General features: G+C 42.7%; 1 pseudogene; it reads right to left on the reverse strand.

Moving 5' to 3' along the window:
• Positions 1 to 4,575: 4,575 nt before the first annotated feature.
• On the reverse strand, positions 4,576 to 5,864 carry LOC129542208 (large ribosomal subunit protein uL30-like; annotated as a pseudogene).
• Positions 5,865 to 7,053: the final 1,189 nt, after the last annotated feature.

Consider the following 7,053-nt stretch of genomic DNA (forward strand, 5'->3'; position numbering starts at 1 on the left):
ATTTCTGATAATGACCATCTGTGGACAAGAAGGCCTACAGTATTGAATATACCCAGCCTAGGGTTCTGACAGAGGCAATGACAGAATGTCATCTTCCCTAGCGTCATCTGTCCTAGCTAGAGCCTGCAGCTTGATAACATCTCCTTTTTACAACCTGGCCTCTTTTAATACAGACTACTTTTTTTAAGGGGAAATGGGCCTTTTGTTTGTTCTTCCCAAGCTAACCTATAAAATTGAAATCATTATTTTTAAATTTTCTGATCATTAAATTAATGCATGCTCCATTGTTAAATTTTGGAGAATAGAAAAAGAAAAACAAAGTAACCTTTATACCCAAATATAATCACTACTTACTTTTTTGGTACACAGTATGGTTGCCTTGGATACATCGATTGTCCCTGTGCCTTTCAGCTACAGTCATTGGCATGCATGATAATCTTCCCCATTATGCTCTTGGACAAATCTTTTTCACATAATTTGTGGAACTAACCTTGATTCCCCCTTGCTCCCCGTATGCTTATAGCACTTGTTGTGTGTTGTAAATAATTTCCTTATTTGTCTTTTAGATTGAATTTCTAGGAGCAAGCTAAAGTTCTAGAACTATTAGAATAAAGCAAGGGAGGGAAGGGACCGGAATGTCAGATGCACAGGTGGTTTCCCACCCCAGTATGTGAACTGAAGTTCATTCTCAGTGAATTTTATGCAGGTCAGCAGAGAAATGAGAAAAAAAAGAATTCAGTTCCGTTCAGTCGCTCAGTCGTGTCCGACTGTCTGCGACCCCATGAATCACAGCACGCCAGGCCTCCCTGTCCATCATCAACTCCCGGAGTTCACTCAAACTCATGTCCATAGAGTCGGTGATGCCATCCAGCCATCTCATTCTCTGTCGTCCCCTTCTCCTCCCGCCCCCAACCCTTCCCAGCATCAGAGTCTTTTCCAGTGAGTCAACTCATCACATGAGGTGGCCAAAGTACTGCAGTTTCAACTTTAGCATCAGTCCTTCCAATGAACACCCAGGATTGATCTCCTTTAGAATGGACTGGTTGGATCTCCTTGAAGTCCAAGGGACTCTCAAGAGTCTTCTCCAGCACCACAGTTCAAAAACATCAATTCTTGGCAATCAGCTTTCTTCACAGTCCAACTGTCACATCCATACATGACCACGGGAAAAACGATAGCCTTGACTAGACGGACCCTTTGTTGGCAAAGTAATGTCTCTGCTTTTTAATATACTATCTAGGTTGGTCATAACTTTCCTTCCAAGGAGTAAGCGTCTTTTAATTTCCTGGCTGCAATTAGCATCTGCAGTGATTTTGGAGCCCCCAAAAAAAATAAAGTCTGACACTGCTTCCACTGTTTTCCCATCTATTTCCCATGAAGTGATGGGACCAGATGCCATGATCTTCGTTTTCTGAATGTTGAGCTTCAAGCCAACCTTTTCACTCTCCTCTTTCACTTTCATCAAGAGGCTTTTGAGTTCCTCTTCACTTTCTGCCATAAGGGTGGTGTCATTTGCACATCTGAGGTTATTGATATTTCTCCCGGCAATCTTGATACCAGCTTGTGCTTCTTCCAGCCCAGTTCCTCATGATGTACTCGACATATAAGTTAAATAAGCAGGGTGACAATATACAGCGTTGACGGACTCCTTTTCCTATTTGGAACCAGTCTGTTGTTCCCTGTACAGTTCTGACTGTTGCATCCTGACCTGCATACAGGTTTCTCAAGAGGCAGGTCAGGTGGTCTGGGATTCTCACCTCTTTCAGAATGTTCCACAGTTTATTGTGATACACACAGTCAAAGGCTTTGGCATAGTCAATGAAGCAGAAATAGATGTTTTTCTGGAACTCTCTTGCTTTCTCCATGATCCAGCGGATGTTGGCAATTTGATCTCTGGTGCCTCTGCCTTTTCTAATACTTGCTTGAACATCTGGGAGTTCACGGTTCACATATTGCTAAAGCCTGGCTTGGAGAATTTTGAGCATGACTTTACTAGCATGTGAGATGAGTGCAATTGTGCGGTAGTTTGAGCATTCTTTGGCATTGCCTTTCTTTGGGATTGGAATAAGACTGACCTTTTCCAGTCCTGTGGCCACTGCTGAGTTTTCCAAAATGCTGGCATATTGAGTGCAGAACTTTCACAGCATCTTCTTTCAAGATTTGAAATAGCTCAACTGGAATTCCATCACCTCCACTAGCTTTGTTCGTAGTGATGCTTTCTAAGGCCCACTTGACTTCATATTCCAAGATCTGGCTCTAGGTCAGTGATCATGTTATCATGACTATCTTGGTTGTGAAGATTTTTTTTGTACAGTTCTTCTGTGTATTCTTGCCACCTCTTCTTAATATTTTCTGCTTCTGTTAGGTCCATACCATTTCTGTCCTTTATCAAGCCCATCTTTGCATGAAATGTTCCCTTGGTATCTCTAATTTTCTTGAAGAGAAATCTTGTTTTTCCTATTCTGTTGTTTTCCTCTATTTCTTTGCATTGATCACTGAGGATAAGAACTCTCTCCTGGCTATTCTTTGGAATTCTGCATTCAAATGCTTATATCTTTCCTTTTCTCCTTTGCTTTTCACTTCTCTTCTTTTCACAGCGATTTGTAAGGCCTCCTCAGACAGCCATTTTGCTTTTTTGCATTTCTTTTCCATGGGGATGGTCTTGGTCCCTGTCTCCTGTACAATGTCACGAACCTCTGTCCATAGTTCATCAGGCACTCGATCTATCAGATCTGGTCCCTTAAATCTATTTCTCACTTCCACTGTATAATCTTAAGGGATTTGATTGAGGTCATATCTGAATGGTCTAGTGGTTTTCCCTGCTTTCTTCAATTTAAGTCTGAATTTGGCAATAAGGAGTTCATGATCTGGGCCACAGTCAGCTCCTGGTCTTGTTTTTGCTAACTGTATACAGCTTCTCCATCTTTGGCTGCAAAGAATATAATCAATCTGATTTCGGTGTTGACCATCTGGTGATGTCCATGTGTAGAATCTTCTCTTGTGTTGTTAGAAGAGGTGGTTTGCTATGACCAGTGCGTTCTCTTGACAAAACTCTATTAGCCTTTGCCCTGCTTCATTCCGTGCTCCAAGGCCAAATTTGCCTGTTACTCTAGGTGTTTCTTGACTTCCTACTTTTGCATTCCAGTCCCCTATAATGAAAAGGACATCTTTTTTGGGTGAAGGAATGAAGGGATGGAGCAAAAGCAAAAAAATATTACGTAGTTTTAAATTAAGTCTAATCTTCCTCTTGAGAAACCTGTATGCAGGTCAGGAAGCAACAGTCAGAATTGTACATGGAACAACAAACTGGTTCCAAATAGGAAAAGGAGTACGTCAAGGTTGTATATTGTCACCCTGCTTATTTAACTTTTATGCAGAGTACATCATGAGGAATGCTGGGCTGGAAGAAGCACAAGCTGGAATCAAGATTGCTGGGAGAAATATCAATAACCTCAGATATGCAGATGACACCACCCTTATGGCAGAAAGTGAAGAGGAACTCAAATCCTGTTGATGAAAGTGAAAGAGGAGAGTGAAAAGGTTGGCTTGAAGCTCAACATTCAGAAAACGAAGATCATGGCATCTGGTCCCATAACTTCATGGGAAATAGATGGGAAAACAGTGGAAACAGTGTCAGACTTTATTTTTTGGGGGGCTCCAAAATCACTGCAGATGCTAATTGCAGCCATGAAATTAAAAGATGCTTACTCCTTTGAAGGAAAGTTAGGACCAACCTGCTGCTGCTGCTAAGTCGCTTCAGTCGTGTCTGACTCTGTGAGACCCCTTAGACAGCAGCCCACCAGGCTCCGCCGTCCATGGGATTCTCCAGGCAAGAACACTGGAGTGGGTTTCCATTTCCTTCTGCAATGCATGAAAGTGAAAAGTGAAAGTGAAGTCGCTCAGTCGTGTCCGACTCTTAGTGACCCCATGGACTGTAGCCCACCACAACCTAGACAGTATACTAAAAAAGCAGAGATATTACTTTGCCAACAAAGGTCTGTCTAGTCAAGGCTATGGTTTTTCCAGTGGTCATGTATGGATTGAGAGTTGGACTGTGAAGAAAGCTGATTGCCGAAGAATTGATGCTTTTGAACTGTGGTGCTGGAGAAGACTCTTGAGAGTCCCTTGGACTGCAAGGAGATCCAACCAGTCCATTCTAAAGGAGATCAATCCTGGATGTTCATTGGAAGGACTGATGCTAAAGCTGAAACTCGAATACTTTGGCCACCTCATGTGATGAGTTGACTCACTGGAAAAGACTCTGATGCTGGGAAGGATTGGGGGCAGGAGGAGAAGGGGACGACAGAGAATGAGATGGCTGGATGGCATCACCGACTCTATGGACATGAATTTGAGTGAACTCCAGGAGTTGGTGATGGACAGGGAGGCCTGATGTGCTGTGATTCATGGGGTCGCAAAGAGTCGTACACGACTGAGCAACTGAACTGAACTGAATCTATTCTAAGTGATTATGCTTTATTTTGAAATTGTTCCTTCTATTTTTCTTTTTTTCCCCCAATTTGTTTCAATTGTTTATTAACTGACCAGATTACAAAAATAATCCTGGTAGATCCCTTAGTTCATCCTTCTAATAAGCCTGTTGATCTGGTCTTCCCTGTTGCCAGCATCTCCACCTTCTACAAAATGGGTGGTCTTTTTCTTCATTCCACCTTGTGGAGAAGACAATTTAAAGGGCCACAGGAAGTTGTTTCCTTCTCTAAAATGTTTTCCAATGGTATAGATCTCATGAATCAGATCCTCCATGCAGATGATTCTGTATTTCCCAGGAAATCAAGCAATCAATGTGTTGTCTTCAGGGCAATTCGCTTTTTGTTGATTTTTGCCATAACCACGCTTGTAGATCAATTCATTTACAGACTTCAGATTTGGGTACCCCAATCAATGTATGGGAGAAGGCAATGGCAACCCACTCTAGTACTCTTGCCTGGAAAATCCCATGGGTGGAGGAGCCTGGTAGGCTGTAGTCCATGGGGTCGCAAAGAGTCGGATATGACTGAGCGACTTCACTTTCACTTTTCACTTTCATGCATTAGAGAAGGAAATGGCAGCCCACTTGAGTGTTCTTGCCTGGAGAATCCCAGAGACAGCGGAGCCTGGTGGGCTACTGTCTATGGGGTCGCGCAGAGTCGGACACGACTGAAGTGACTTAGCAGTAGCAGCATGCAATGTATGGCTCCACAATTCTCAGCATATTAATTGATGCCTTGTTGAAATTCACAAAGGTGCTATTGAAGATCTGCCGGAGGCGACGGAGCTGCAGCACCTTTTGAACCTTTGGGCTCACACCATTGATACCTCTGATCCTGATGACAAATGCCAATGGGTTCCGCGGGTACATAGAAGTTGCTGGCTTTTCGTGCCATCCTAGCCATTCGAATTTCAGTTCTGTACATCTGCCTGTATTCCTTGTGGTAATGCTTACCTTTTTGTAGATAAACTTCCTCCTTGCCTTTTGAAGCATCTTTTGGGTAAACGTCTTTCTCAGGCACTTGATCTTAAGCTCTGCGAAATTCTTTCGCTTTTTCTTAAGGGTTTCTGGCACAGCAGGAACCTTCTTTTTCTTCTCTTCTGCACCCTCCATGGTTCCACCTGGGAAAGAGCTCTATTTTTCTTTCATGTGAGGATAGTAATAAAAGAGTTGCTTTCTAAATATTTTTACTTTGGAAAAGAAGTTAGTAACTTTATTTGCTCCCATTTAGTTTACTTCTGAAATTAGTCTTGGCCCATGAAATCCTGAAGTCTAGTAATCAGTGAGACAGGGAACGGCCTCTGATTTCAGCAACCATAGTGTTGGCCTGATCCTCATCTCCTTGCTTTACTCACTGTGTTTAGTTGCTTGGTCGTGTCTGACTCTTTGCAACCCCATGCACCACAGCCCGCCAGGCTCCTATGTCCCTGGGATTCTCCAGGCGAGAATACTGGAGTGGGCTGGTATTTTCTTCTCCTGACTTGCTATAGGTATTCTCTATATTCTTTCTGGATATGATTTAGCCTAAGTTTGAGGGTGGATCTGAACTTGATCATGTTTGAAAAGTAAATGGTTATAACTAGCAGGTGGTTCTAGGATCTAAAGCAAGCTGTTAGTCATTCTTGATAGAATGTACATAGAAAAAATAAATTTCTGCTGATATGTTGCTGTGTCATATGAAAATAAGTAGGTGAAATTTTGCCATCCGTGGAGGGTATGTTTGGATTAGTCTGACTTAATAGGTTAACAAAATTTGCTTTGAGGAATTCTGAGAGGTGCACATTGTTAAGCCCTTGGCTTGTATCCTCCCATTTCTCTATGTAAATATGTCTGATGGTTTTAAAATGTGGCTGCAATTTCTTTACTTGTCCCGTAAAGATATAGACTCTGTATCCCCTTCCTTAAATATCGGTGGGGCATGGCTGATTGGATCACTAAGCGTATAGTGAAAGGTGATCATGGTTACCATATGACTTCAGAGGCTAGGTCACTCCACCGTGTCTGTTGGAACACTTGCTTTCCGAACTCTCAGCCATCATGTAGAAGTCTAACTGCCAGAGGCTGATGTGCTGTGAAGAGCCAAATAGACATCAGAAGGTCCCTTGAAGGGATGCTGAGCACAGTCACAGCTGAGCTCAGCCCTCCAGGTAGCCAGCCCAGGTGCCTGCCACGGAAGTGGAGAAGCTGATTCTGGCCCCCAGAACAGGAGTCACCCATCAACATTTTGAGTCTTTCAAGCTGAGGTGCTAAACCTGTGGACCAGAGGGAGCCATTCCAGCTCTACCTTACCCTGATTCCTGGCCTGAAGAATCCATAAGCTCAAGAGAACTAGGAGAAAGACACAGACTGGGAGAAAAATTTGGAAACGGCACATCTATTAAAGGACTGTGATCGAAAAATGTACAAAGAAATCTTAAAATGCAGCAGTAAGGAAACAAAAGCTTAATTAAAACATGGGCCAACCACCTTAACAGAACTCACTCAAGAAGATATCCAGAAGTCAAATAAGCGTAGTGGAAAGATGCTCCACATCATATGTAATCTGAGTAATGCAAGTTAAAACA

Source organism: Moschus berezovskii, chromosome 19 (genome assembly GCF_049115385.1).
Source record: "Moschus berezovskii isolate FMDL1 chromosome 19, NW_MosBer_1.0, whole genome shotgun sequence".
Lineage (NCBI taxonomy): Eukaryota > Metazoa > Chordata > Mammalia > Artiodactyla > Moschidae > Moschus > Moschus berezovskii.